At 36.9% G+C, this 15,407-nt stretch overlaps 1 pseudogene; it reads right to left on the minus strand.

Annotated features, from left to right (window-relative positions):
- Positions 1-43: 43 nt before the first annotated feature.
- Positions 44-722, minus strand: LOC131155882 (uncharacterized; annotated as a pseudogene).
- Between the last annotated feature and the right edge of the window lie 14,685 nt (positions 723-15,407).

Below are 15,407 nucleotides of genomic sequence, written 5' to 3' on the forward strand. Positions count from 1 at the left end.
CAAATGTGATCCATTTTCATCAGGTCTAGGCTTGCCCAAACCCCTAGTGCCCATACTTGGCCTCGTACTCACTCCTGAGCTGATCAACACTCTTTCCCAGCAGATCAGCAAAGAATTTCACATTGTAATCGCTTCTCATCTTCTTGTTCAGTTCTGCCATGAACCTGTTCCTAAGATCATTGCAGTAGTCCAGGAAGCAGGCCGTCACGGCGTATCCTGCATCCCACTTTTCACCCTCCCCAGGCTCCACCCAGTGGCTTGGTGCGAGCCCTGCCTTAAGCCTCACAAAATCTGCAATCCCTTCTATCAGGCTGCTGGCATCCTGCCCATTCCCGTTCCGTTGCCAGACATGTCATCTGATGATAGAGCACACCAGTGATCTCCTTCTTCACATCACCAGACCTGTAGCTGTCAATGTAATTGGCACTGAGGTGAACCTCGTTGTTAACAGTGTATGCAACTCCATCCTTTGTTTCAACAATCAAGGTGACTTTTGGAACATTTTTCCAGTCAGCATCAGTGATTTGCTGGAAAAGCTGCCATATGAAGTCGGTGGCGGATGTGAGGGTCTGCCTGCTGTAATCAGCACCAATCTCATTCGCAAAGTGAATGCTGCCGGGGGTGTTGGCTGCATTGTTGACGACTTCGTACTCCACTGCATGGATTTCTTGCATGGCTGCTGGGGTTAAAACACAGGAGAGAAAGGGCATGAAACGATCCATGGCTCTGTATATCTATGGTAATACAGTACGTGTGTTATAGGATGGCTTTGTACAAGGAATGGGTGGGTGCCCTAGCGTTTATATAGAAAGAAACCTCTAACCTGGAAGTTAGGGTCATTGATGAGGTCATGCCCCTTTTCATCCTTGGAAAAGTCCTTGGTTCTGCAGATGGGACAATGATAGGGTAAAAATTATTGTTTTTATGCCATCAATCCCCAACAGAGAGATCCATTACAATTTCTTCGTTCATTGCCGAAGACCATACAGTCCGACAATCAAAATCAGAAACCAAGGACAAATACCATTGAAGTAGACACAACGTACTTACTGTCAGAATGCTCTTTTTGCAGACTGTAATCAGCCTCTTACGCCTTGCTGTCAATGCTCATGGGCTCTTCCTCCTTCCCCAAATCCTTCTGCAGGCACCAAAACACAAGTCCCAAAATCTCATGAGATAGCCAACAAAATTGTAATCTGTTCTAAACATATAAGAGGGACAAGAATTCATGGGATGTGTGCGCCCACTTCCACATTTTCAATTCTTAAAATTAACCCAAGAATTTTGCTAAGGAGCTGCTACATCATTAGTCCAATGTTAAACACAAGCTGATGGCCGTTGGTTACTTACCTTGGACTCAACCACCTCAATCTTATTCAACTTCACAAACATGTTGCCATAAAATTTGGCATCCTTCTTGCTGTACTCTCTAACCTTTTCCTTCAAGGTTCTGTACTCCAGCTTTACATCCCTATTTTCAATCAACAGCAAAACAACAAACAATTATATTTTGAACTCCCTTTCCAATTCCTTCACATAAACATGAAGGCACAATCAAGACAAAAAGAATACAAATTATTCTAACACAGCATATGAGTAACTGTGGCAGCATCCCCCATAAGGGGGCATGGGCGCATCAATCAATGCAACCATTATCATTGATGTTCCATGCAAATATACAATTCTATTTTTCCATGTTACCAGTTACCACTCGCTAAAAATGTGAACTGTGGATAAAAAGGTGGATAAAGCTTTTTAACTCTGGCAACATAGCAAATACCTGTTGTCAGGATCGATTTCAAGAGCTTTCTTAATATCTAGCTCTACCAAATCAAGATCTACTAACTGAATATATGCTTGAGCTCTTCTGTAAAGTGCCTTCACATTTTTGCCTTCACTATCTAGCACCTGCATAAGCATTTTGAACCACGAAAAAAGAAACCCCATGCTTCAGCTCATAACGACACCTCATTCACTCCCCAAGAGGAGAAAACAGATTAGTAAGGAAGAATCAAAGAAATTTTCAATTCATCTTACAAGACCTTAGTGCACAACTTCTATGCCTCCTTATAATCCTTTAGCTTCAATTTACAAGCTGCATTGCTAAGATTGCAAGTAACCTTTAGTGTTTTGGACTGTTTCTTCTATTCCTCATCAAATGAGGAATCATACTCAATGAACTTGGCAGTTTGCGTACCAGAAAATTTTCAAATGAAGTTAAAACATTCCCAGAAGGGTTAAATATCATCAGAGTTCATTCTCATGAAATTCAGCTAGGAAAATGTACCTTTTAATATCTTTTTGAAGCTCTAAGATATTTACCAGTCTTGAACGATGCATCTCCTTCTTCTTTCTTTCTACCGGCAGCTTCAATCTTCACCTGAGTGCTCATATACCACGACTCCTCCTAGAGACAAATAAAAATCAAATACTTGAGAACACAATTTCCATTTGCCCTCATTCAAACAAAGGAGAATACGCCACAAGAAGGAGAAAAAAAGTGAACACTTATCTGCCTACCTTATCGAATGATACAAGCTCAACTTCATAGTACACAGTTGAGACACAACCCAATACAACTATCCTTCAGGAATAAGAGGTAATCTTATTTCATTCAAAGAAGAAGAAGAAGAAGAAGAACTTGCTAGTCGAGCAGCGGGAAGCAACAGCGGTGGGGGGGAAGCAATGGCAATGGTGGAAAGCAACGGTAGCGGCGGGAAGCAATGACGGTGGCAATAGCAGCCATAGGGAAGGCTGGAGAGGATGCACACAGGCCAAAAGAAGAAATGAGGGAGGAGGAAAGAAGGAAAGAGGGAATTCAAAAAGACGGGGATCGACGCGGAAAGCGAAAGGAGAGAAAAAGGGAGATTGGGAAAGTAGAAAGACGGGAGATTAGAGAAATCGTGTGGAGAGGGTATTAGTGACGGTTTTAAAATCGTCACTATTAGTTACATAAATTCTTTTTTTTTTTTAAATAAAATATACTATTAGTGACGAATTTAAAAAATCGTCACTAATACCCTATTATTAGTGACGAATTTTCTAAACCGTCACTAATATTCTTAACTAAATTATTTTTTATATTTTTTAAAATCAGAACACTATTACTGACGGTTTTCATAACCCACCACTACTAATAGACTAATAGCGACGAATTCTCGGAACCGTTACTAATATAGATAATAAATTGTTTTAATATTTTTTAAATAAAGAAAATTATTAGTGACGGTTTATAAATCTGTCACTAATACTAGACTATTAGTGACGAATCCTCTGAACTGTCACTAATACCCTATTAGTAATGACAAATGTTCTAAACCGTCACTAATATTTTTTATCCAAATTATTTTTATATTTTTTTAAATCAAGACACTATTAGTGACGAATCTCCAAAACCGTCACTAATAGTGTTGAATAAATTATTTTCATATTTTTTAAATAAAAAACTATTAGTGACGGTTCTTTAAACCATCACTAATAACTTACTAATAGTGACGAATTTTCTAAATCGTCATTAATAGTATTAAATAAATTATTTATATATTTTTTAAATAAAAAAAACTATTAGTGACGGTTTAAAAACCCGTTACTACTAAAAGACTATTAGTGACAAATTCTCTAAACCGTCACTAATAGTATTAAATAAATTATTTTTTGTTGCCCTTACAAGACTTAAAATCTTGTTTTGATGCTAACAAACAAATGAAACTTAACATTTTTGGTTGAGTGGTGATATTTCAAAACTCACAAGGATCACATATATGAAAGCAAGGTCAAAGTGCTCACAAGGATCAAATGAAGGTTAAAAGAGTCAAAGTAGGGATTTAAAGATGATTTAAATAAAGTTTGAAGATTATGAGACCATGCATATTAAAGTGAACTTGCTAAAAGCCTAAAGTACATTGAAAGCTTGAAGAAAGGATGGACTTCAAGCAAGGACATACATGAAGGCTTCAAGAGTTGAAGGAATCTTAAGAAAGTTTTATGTAAGTACTTCAAATAATTTCAATATAGATACATGAAACTCTTAGATTAACTTCTTGGATCTAGATACCTTTTAAAATACTTGGAAAATTTTTTTATAAGGTCAAAAGATATTTCAAAAAGGTTAAAATTATTTTTGGAATGAAAAGCATCAAAAAGAGGTTTTTCCAAATGCTGTCATTTTTTCTACATCCGCATTAAGGTGCATTTTTCTCTATAAAAAAACTCTTTATTTTAAAACATGTTTAACATGAAAGTTATGGGATTTTCTCTTACCTTTCTTTTGACACCAAGATCAACTAATGTGGAGTAGTATAGAAAAATTTATGACCAAAATACTAAAGGGGAGTCGAAGTTGTCAGGTGACTGTCGTTGTTTGTTTAGGCGCCTAAACAACAGACAGAACAACCTCAGGCAACTGAACCCTTGAGTTTAGGCACCTGAACCTGTACTCACTTCAAAAATTACACAGTTTTCTCAAACTTCATGCAACTGACCTTGTGAGTTGAGGCGCCTGAACACTATTAACAGTTATATTTTGAAAAGTTTTTAAATTCAAATTCATATTTTTGTGCTCCAAACTTTCTATAAACCTGGAAAACACTCCAAGCCACTTGGAGAACACGAAATAGACTTAATTTATCATCTATAAATAAACCCCCAAGGCTAAGGATTAATAACACCAAGAAAATACAGCAAACAAGCTTTCTTGCTCTCAAATTTCCTTATTCTCTCAAAGCTCTCTTGTGCAATCAATTTTTGAATTTCACTACTAAGATTTGTTGTGAATTTATCAAGAAAAATCTTAGTCTACTCTTAATTCTTTCAACCTAGAAAGAAGGCTTACGGTGATATCTTCTTGAGCTTCATATTTCCATATTGTGAATTTGGTTGAAGTATATAGATTTAACTTATACTAATTAGCTCTTTGTAAGAGCACTCTTTGTACACATCTATTTTTTGTATCTTTTGTAGATTGTGACAAATTCAAGGTATTTGGATCATTGGCTAAGCAAGGGGATATCGCTTAGAGAGGCGGGCTCTAGCCTAATTGAAAGACTTACCGAACGAGGGTAGATCGTTTGGAGAGGTGGGCTCTATCCTACTGAAGGAGTATGTAAACGGTGTTGTTCCGCCCAGAAAAGGAACTAATTTTAGTAATCCTTTGGTGGTTTGCCAAAGGTGAGGATGTAGACTAGGTATAAGCCGAACCTCATAAAAATCCCAATCTCACTCTTTCTTTCACTTACTCATTATTTTCAGCACATATAAATTGCATGGATGGTTTAATTGGTAATCATATATACTACGTATATTTGGAAATCAAGTAACTTACAGTCTAATTTTAATTTAGGTTGCAGAAACCGAAAGGGAGTACGTTAGTTAAACCATACTTTGTAGAAACCATACGAGAGTACGTTACTTGGTTAACATCCCAAAGATAAATTAAGAGTTTATTTGAATTCTAAACTTTAGAAAGAGTGTGAATGTTTTGTTGAATATTAAATTGAGAAACAAATTACATTCTCTACAGGGCTTGAATCAAACTTTCATATTTAGTTTTCAATTGGTATCAGAGCGGGATTATAGCAAATCTTAATTAGTAGCTATAAAAAGATCTTAATGACACATTTAGGTGTAGCTCCCTTTGGAGAGGGACAATCTTCAACTAAGCCTCCTATCTTTTATGGACATAACTACACTTTTTGGAAAAAAACGATCGCAAATCTATCTTCAACATATGGATTGGAAAGCATGAGAAGTTGTCATGGATGGAGATTGAATTCCTACAAAAATAGTAGATGGAAAACAAATTCTAAAGAGAAAAAGACTTGACCGATGTAGACTACAAAATGCTTCAAAGAAACTCAAGTGCTATAAATGTCTTGTATTGTGCCTTATATGCTAATGAATTTAATAGAGTAATGACTTGCAAATCTGCTAAGAAAATATGAGACAAGCTAGCAGTCACTTACGAAGGCACTATAGATGTTAGGGATAATAGGATTGATATGCTTACAAGCGAATATGAAGCTTTTAAGATGAACACAGATAAATCTATAATTAGCATGTACACTAGGTTCACTCACATAATAAATTTCCTAAATGCCTTAGGAAAAACCTACACTACCTATGAGATGGAAAGAAAAATTCTTAGAGGGCTGCCACTTATGTGGGAACCAAAAGCCACTGCCATAACAGAAGGAAGAAATTTGGAAAACACCTCCTTAGATGAGCTAATAGGTTCTCTACTCACATACGAAATGACAATGAATGAAAGGAGTGGAAAAACGAAAGCCCAAGAAACTATAGTCTTCAAAGCCTCAAAAGAAAACTCTAGTAGTGAAGAAGAAATGGACGAAGATGAACTAGCCTTCATATCTAAGAAGCTTGTAAAAATCCTTAGAAGGAAAAATAAATTCAAAATAAAATCCAAATTTGAATTAGATGATGAAGAAGAAGAAATTAGAAAAAGGAAATCAAAGCATAAAACTCCTACAAGTTATAATTGCAACAAAGCTAGACATATTAAACTAGAATGTCTACTACTTAAGAAAGATTCTAAAAAGAAAAAGAAAAAGAAAAAGGCCATGAGAGCCACTACTTGGGTCAACATGAGTACACGTAGTTCAGAATGTGAATCATGGCATGGGATGATGATAAAAAGTAATGTTCCTCATCCAAATCAAATAATGTATATGATAGTGATTCATCTAATGAGTCCGATGATGAGAGCATGCCATCTTATGAAGAACTTCAAAATGACTTATTCAAGGTGTATAAGATGTTAATTAATGTGACTAAACGATATACTTCATTGAAAAATAAGAATGAAGGTATAATGAAAGAGTTAGAATCCCTTAGAATTGCTAAAAGAGAACAGGATTTAAGAATCAAGAAAATAGAAAGTAAGAATGAAGCTATGACAAAGGAGTTAGAATCTAAAAATCTTACTGAAAATGAAAAAGATTTAAAAATCAAGAAACTAGAAAGCAAAATGAAAAGATGATAGAAGACCTTTGATCCCTATCCTCTATGGAATATGAGAAAGACATATATATATTTCTGAATTAGAGGATAAAATAAGATAACTATCTCAAGAATTAGAGAAATCACGAAAGAAGGTTGATGATAAAAAAGATATTGAGATAAATGATCTCAAAAAATCAAATTGAAGATAAAGAAAAGATCATTTACAACTTCACAAAAGGAAAGAAAAACTTTGACAAAATGATAGGTTCACAAAGGATGTCTTTAAACAAAGAAGGCATTGGATTTAATGGGGTTGAAAATAAAAAGAAAAAGAATTTTTATATAGGATATTTTTCAAAAGCATCCAAAGATTATGCTAGCACATCTTCTAATGCCTACACTAACATCATATGCTACCTATGCAAGAAAAAGGATCATATAAAGTTTTAATATCCATTAAAGAGAAAGGATGTAAGAATTAAACAAGTATGAAAAATAAAAGAAACATCACTTATGAAACCTACCGGACCCAAAAAGATATGGGTACCTAGATAAAAGCCTTGTATGAGACAAATAAATAACATTGTTGGCCAAAATCATATGATGATACATACAAACTTAAAATGGAGAGTTTTAAAATTTGGAAAGAAAATTCATATGAAAGCAAAAATCAAGCATATTACATGAATATTTTGATAAGAAACATTTTAAGATTGAGAGATACTTGAAGACAACTTGAGTAATAAGACAAAGCAAATGAAAATGAAATACATGTTGTGCTAATTTGCTATATATACTATGTGTATGATCATGACTTGACTCATATTAATAATCTATGACTCATTATATTGCAAACTTGAGCATGATTATGAATCCAAATCTTGATATAAGAAATATGAAGTTTGAGCATGAGATTATTGAGCATGGCATGAATCTTGATATAAAGTTAATTTTTGACTATGCATGCTAATAATGAATCAAGTGGATAAATTTGTCTTGTGCTGCTCTTTATATTGGTATCCATGAGCTATGAATGATATTTTTGATAACCATGAACTATGCATGATGTGATATTAGGTTTGGTATCTATAAAGTATTTTTGGTATCACATTTTAAAAATTTTAATTGGTATCACAATTTAAAAGGTTCAATTGGTATCACAAATTGATATTTAAGAATGATAAACATAATTGAACTCATGAGCATGTTATGATATCGATGATGTTAACATGATATTGGTATTTGATAATTGTGTTCATGAGAACATACAGGATATGAATCAATATATGAAGCATGGATAATAAACTTAAAAGCATAATTGGTATCAAATCTAAATGTATTAAATTCAGGGGGAGTACTATGACTTATAGCTTGTATTATGTTTCTTCCCTAATTATTAAATTGCAATCATGGAATAAATAATTAATATCATGAATTACTATGCATACTGAAGTTTAAAGTACTATACTTTTTATGGTTGCTCATAGCCTTAGTACTTAAAGTCTTACTCTTTTTGATTAATGTCAAAAGAGGGAGAAGTTTTGGGCAAAAATTGAGCATGATATTAAAATTGGAAGCTTATTGAAATGATATATCAAAAGGAGGAGAAGTGCTTGATATTGATTGATATTGATATTGAATAATGTGATGAGCATGATAGTAAAAGATTTTTTGAAATTGATCATGATATTGTTAAGTTTGTCAATATGAGGCTTATTGAAAGGGGGAGCCGTCTTAAGGCTTACTCAAATTTTTACTTCTTATTTGTCATCATAAAAAAGGGGGAGATTGTTGGCCTTATAAGACTTAAAATCTTGTTTTGATACTAACAAACAAGTGAAACTTAACATTTTTGGTTGAGTGGTGATATTTTAGAACTCACAAGGATCACATATGTGAAAGCAAGGTTAAAGTGCTCACAAGGATCAAATGAAACTTAAAAGAGTTGAAACATGGATTTAAAGATGATTTAAATAAAGTTTGAAGATTATGAGAGCATACATATTAAAGTGAACTTGCTAAAAGCCTAACATACATTGAAAGCTTGAAGAAAAGATGGACTCAAAGCAAGAACATACATGAAGACTTCAAGAATTGAAGGAATCTTAAGGAAGTTTTATGTAAGTATTTCAAATAATTTCAATATGAATACATGAAACTCTTAGGTTAACTTCTTAGACTTAGATATCTTATAAAATACTTGGAAAATATTTTTATAAGTTCAAAAGATATTTCAAAAAGGTTAAAATTATTTTTGGAATGAAAACCACCAAAAAGAGGTTTTTCCAAATGCTATCATTTTTTCTACATCCGCATTGAGGTGCATTTTTCTCTATCAAAAACTCCTTATTTTAAAAAGTGTTCAACACGAAAGTTGTATGATTTTATTTTACCTTTCTTTTGACACTAAGATCAACTAATTTGGAGTAGTATATAAAAATGTACGACCAAAATACTGAAGGGGGGGTCAAAGCTGTCAAGTGACTGACCTTGTCTGTTCAGGCGCCTAAACAGCAGATAGAACAACCTTAGGCGACTGATCCTTGTTAGTGCAGGTGCCTGAACTTGTACTGATTTAAAAAATTGCACAATTTTCTAAAACTTCAGACGACTGACCCTGAGACTTCAGGCGCCTGAATACTATTAACGGTCATATTTTTAAAAAGTTTTTAAATTCAAATTCGTATTTCTTGTGCTCCAAACTTTCTATAAACTTGGAAAACATCCCAAGCCACTTGGGGAACATGAAATAGATTTGATTTATCATCTATAAATAAACCCCCAAGGCTAAGGATTAATAACACCAAGAAAATACAGCAAACAAGCTTTCTTACTCTCAAATCTCCCTATTCTCTCAAAGCTCTCTTGTGCAATCAATTTTTGAGTTTCACTACTGAGATTTGTAGTGAATTTATCAAGAAAATTCTGAGTCTACTCTTAATTCTTTCAACCTAGAAAGAAGGCTTACGATGGTATCTTCTTAAACTTCATATTTCCATATTGTGAATTTGATTGAAGTATATAGATTTAACTTGTACTAATCAGCTCTTCGTTAGAGCACTCTTTGTACACATCTATTTTTTTGTATCTCTTGTAGATTGTGACGAGTCCAAGGTATTTGGATCGTTGGCTAAGCGAGGGGATATCGCTTAGAGAGGCGAGCTCTGGCCTAATTGAAGGAGTGATTAAATCGAACGAGGGTACATCGTTTGGAGAGGCAGGCTTTAACCTACTGAAGGAGTGTGTAAACGGTGTTGTTCTGCCCAGCAAAGGAACTGATTTTAGTAATCCTTTGGTGGTTTGCCAAAGGGTAAGGACGTAGGCTGGGTATAAGCCGAACCTCGTAAAAATTCCGATCTCACTCTTTCTTTCCCTTACTTATTATTTTCAGCACATATAAATTGCATAGATGGTTTAATTGGTAATCATATATACTACGTATATTTGGAAATCAAGTATACTTAAAGTCTAATTTTGATTTAGATTGCGAAAACCGAAAGGGAGTATGTTGGTTAAACCATACTTTGCAGAAACCATACGAGAGTGCATTACTTGGTTAACATCCCAAAGATTAACAAAGGGTTTATTTGAATTCTGAATTTTGGGAAGAGTGTGAATATTTTGTTGAATATTAAATTGAGAAACAAATTACATTCTCTACAGGGCTTGAATCAAACTTTCATATTTTCAGGGCTGCAAATAAACAAGAGCTGGAATCTTGTATCTTATATATCTTGGTTTGAATATTGTTGTCGACACCCCAATTTTAACCAGGCCTTTCCGAGGAGACCTCATGTCAAAACCTTTCCACATGGTTTGTGGACCCCACTTCTCCTGGTACGCTAGCTTGGATTCCTACATCCGATGCACGTTACCTCTTTTGGCATGCTTGTGCCTGCTAGCTCGGGTCCCTATAACCCTTAAATGGCTTGTGGACCCCACACATCTTTTTAGGTCCCACATGGCTTGTGGGCCCCACATATCTCAAATTGGGCCCCACACGGTTTGTGGACCCCACTTCTCCTGGTACGCTAGCTTGGATTCCTACATCCGATGCACGTTACCCTCTTTGGTACGCTAGCCCGGGTTCCTACATCCGGTGCACGTTACCCCCTCTGGTACGCTAGCTCGGATTCCTCATCCGCTGCACGTCCTCTGCTCTGTACGCTAGCTCGGATTCCTACATCCGATGCACGTTACCTCTTTTGGCATGCTTGTGTCTACTGGCTCGGGTTCCTATAACCTTAAATGGCTTGTGGACCCCACACATCTTTTTAGGGTCCCACTTGGCTTGTGGGCCCCACATATCTCAAATTGGGCCCCACACGGTTTGTGGACCCCACTTCTCCTGGTACCCTAGCTTGGATTCCTACATCCGATGCACGTTACCTGCTCTGGTACGCTAGCTCGGATTCCTACATCCGATGCACGTTACCCCCTCTGGTACGCTAGCTCGGATTCCTACATCCGATGCACGTTACCTGCTCTGGTACGCTAGCTCGGATTCCTACATCTGATGCACGTTACCTCTTTCGGCATGCTTGTGTCTACTGGCTCGGGTTCCTATATCCCTTAAATGGCTTGTGGACCCCACACATCTTTTTAGTCCCACATGGCTTGTGGGCCCACACATATCTTCAAATTGGGCCCCACACGGTTTGTGGACCCCACTTCTCCTGGTACCCTAGCTTGGATTCCTACATCCGATGCACGGTTTCCTCTTAGGTACTCTAGCTCGGATTCCTACATCCGTTGCACGTTACCCTCCCTGGTACGCTAGCTCGGATTCCTACATCCGATGCACGTTACCTGCTCTGGTACGCTAGCTCGGATTCCTACATCGGATGCACGTTACCTCTTTCGGCATGCTTGTGTCTACTGGCTCGGGTTCCTATATCCCTTAAATGGCTTGTGGACCCAACATCTTTTAGGTCCCCATGGGGCTTGTGGGCCCCACCAATATCTCTTCATTTGGGCCCCCAACGGTGTTGTGGACCCACTATACTGCGTCACCCTCTGGTCCTGGGAGGCTAGCTCGGATTCCTACATCCGATGCACGTTACCCCCTCTGGTGGCTAACTGGTCCAATCTCTGGTGCCGCTAGCTCGGATTCCTACCCTCAAAATGCCTGTGGACCCCACGGGCACTTGGGCCCCACATATCCATTGGGCCCACTGTTTGGGCGCCCACCTCTCTTGGTACGCATTAGCTCGGATTCCTAAGATGATACGTTCCGATCAACGTTACCCGTGCTCTGGTACGTTAGCTCGGATTCCTACATCCGATGCACGTTACCTCTTTTGCATGCTTGTGTCTACTGGCTCGGGTTCCTATAACCCTTAAATGCGTTGTGGACCCCACCATGCTTTTTAGGTACCACATGCTTGTGGGCCCCAACATATCTCAATTGGCCCCACACGGTTTTGTGGGCCCCACTTCTCCTGGTACGCTAGCTCGGATTCCTACATCCGGTGCACGTTACCCCCCCTCTGGTATGCTAGTTCGGATCCACATATCCGGCGCCTTGCTAGCTCGGGCTTTTGTAACCCTCAAACGGCTTGTGGACCCACATGGCGCGTGGGACCACACATCTCCAAGGGGCTCCACACAGCTTCTAGAACCCTCTTATTATATTATTATTATTATTATTATTTATTATTATTATTATTTATTTATTTATTTTAATTTGTCAAATGCAAGCATACTTGTTCCCCCATCATCAACTCACCACATGTCATGTTTCTTCCCTTTACCAATCTTCCCATACTATATTCCCTTCATAATTCTCATTCCCATACTTTGTCCCCCCATCATCACTCACCACAATGTCATGTTTTCTTCCCTTTACCAATCTTCCCCTACTATATTCCCTTCATAATTCTTCATCTCATACTTTGTCCCCCCACACTCATCAATCACAACATTCATGTTCTTCCCTTTACCAATCTCCCATACTATATTCCCTTCATAATTCTTCATCCCATACTTTGTCCCCCCATCATCCATCACTCACCACATGTCATGTTTCCTCCCTTTATAATCTTTCCCATGCTATATCTCTTCATTATTCTTTATCCCATACTTTGTTCCCTCCATCATCACTCACCACATGTCATGTTTCTTTCCCTTTACCATCTTCCCATACTATAGTCCCTTCATTATTCTTCATCCCATACTTTGTTCCCTCCATCATCACTCACCACAGTCATGTTTTCTCCTTTATCATTCTTTCCCATGCTATTTCCCTCTCATCATTCTTCCTCCCATACTTGTTTTCCCCCCATCATGACTCCCCTATGTCTTCTTTCCTATGCTTACCACCCAAGCTAAGCCTATAAATAGTCCCTCTCATTTCAAGCCAAGGGAAGGAGCTCTTGGTGGTGGTAAGGAGAAGATTTCAAATATTGAAGTTTTTCTATCACAAGTTGTGAAGTTGTCTTTTTTTTTTAGAGTAAAATCAAGAGGTCGACTAATCCCGTTTCCTATCGGTGTTGAGTCACTCCATTTGAAGAAGGCAACCCCGTGATGCCTCAAATCAGAGCTTAAGAAACAACTCTCGGGAAGACGTTGTAGAGCCGGCCCTAGTAGTACTCATCAATAGGAAAAGAGACCGGAGCAGAGGAAACGAAAGAAAGATCAAGCGATCGATTGATCCCTTTTCCTACCGGTACCCGGGTCACTCCATTTGAAGAAGGTATTCCCTAGTGCCTCGAGTCGAAACTCAAGAACAACCCTCGGGAAGGCGCTGTAGACTAACCTTGCGGATTCACAGACAGGAGAAGAAGACCGAAGGAGAGAAAGACGATAGGTAAGAACCAATAAACGTTCTCTTCCTATGTTACATTCCATCCCCCTTTCCCTAATCGGCCTCTGTTGGTTTATTTGACTTTATTTCACTTTCTTTACTTTAAATAGCTTCCATTTAACTCATAAAAAAAAACAAAAAATAAAAAAATTTCATAAAAGACACAAAAATTCAGAAAAATTTTCAAAGAAAATTCAAAAATTTTTAAAGCTTAGAAACTTATTTACCTTTGAAAATTTTGGAAGAAAATCCAAGAAAGTTCTAACATGTTTGGCAAAGGTTAGATTGTTTCCCTACATTCAAGATTTTCAAAAATACATTCTAAAGTCATATCTTTAAAACCATGACTTTCGTGATGTTGTCTAAATTCTGTTGTATTCGGAAGGACATTGGAAGATTCCGGAAAATCATTGGTCTCGACCAAGACCTTAAACTGGTTTTTCCCCCCCACACTGGTCAAACGTTGACCAGCTCACCATTCCCAAACTGGTTCACCCCAGTTTTCTCCATTTCGCTTGTATATTATTGTTGTATCCATAAAATTCACAAAAATCATGAAATTTTCAAAAATTCCAAAAGTATTTTCACATTTTGGTTTCAATTGATTTCATTTGTGTTATTTTGAAAATTCGGGAAAAATATCAAAAATCATTTTCACACTTAGGAAAAATCACAAAAATATCTTTTTAGGCACAAGAAAAATTCATTCCAATCCGAACCAATCTCAAAAACCTCCCGAAATAGTATTTTTGATACTTAAAAAAAAAAAACCTATAGATTTCAAAATCCTCGGGAGCGTATTTTGTATCCTATTTTCGATTTTCCTTCCCGATGATTGCCAACGAGAACATTGACTCTTCGGAGTACTAGATTGCCCCGGTTCTGAGGGAATACCTATATAGTATTTTCATTTTGTTTTTGACTTTTGAAAGGGAGTGATCTTTAAAGGCTTATTACATTTATTTCGGGAAAACTCTTTATTAATCTGGTACCATTCGTAAGAACGGGCGTGTAGGGGGTGCTAATACCTTCCCCTTGCGTAACCATACTCCCGAGCCTAACTTTGGTGACGTAGACCGATTCTACCCCTAACGGGGTAGTAATCAAGTGTTCTAACCACACTTCAAAAGGTTAGTGGCGACTCCACCACACATCGTTTTTCACGAAAATTCACTTTTTCAAAATACACATTCATTTTTCCCAGTTCGCAAGCCGAACCCATTTTTAAACCAGAGATTGGTTCTCTGGGCCGGGTTCGGGACGTCGCGACAATTGTGTTTTGGATAATTGGTTTGGTTGATTGATTGGTTACTTGGTTATTTATATAGTTGTGTTGTTGATTGTATAAAAGAAACTAAGTTCTTGTGTGATTGACAAATTAAACAAACAAGTCAAGAATTCATTAAAAAGATTTAAAAGAGGTTAAGGATTCTTGAAGAGAATTAAAAGAAATTTTAAAACCCAATTCACCCCCCTATTGGGATTACATCTTAGTTTTTATTTTTATTTATTTATACAATAATAGTAGTGACAGTTACTTAATCATCACTAATAAGTGACTTTTAGTGATGGGTTCATATCGTTACTAATACCCAAAGAATCATCGCAAATATTTTTCCGGGAAAATTTTTGCGCGAAAAATTGT

The sequence above is a fragment of the Malania oleifera genome, chromosome 5 (genome assembly GCF_029873635.1).
Source record: "Malania oleifera isolate guangnan ecotype guangnan chromosome 5, ASM2987363v1, whole genome shotgun sequence".
Lineage (NCBI taxonomy): Eukaryota > Viridiplantae > Streptophyta > Magnoliopsida > Santalales > Ximeniaceae > Malania > Malania oleifera.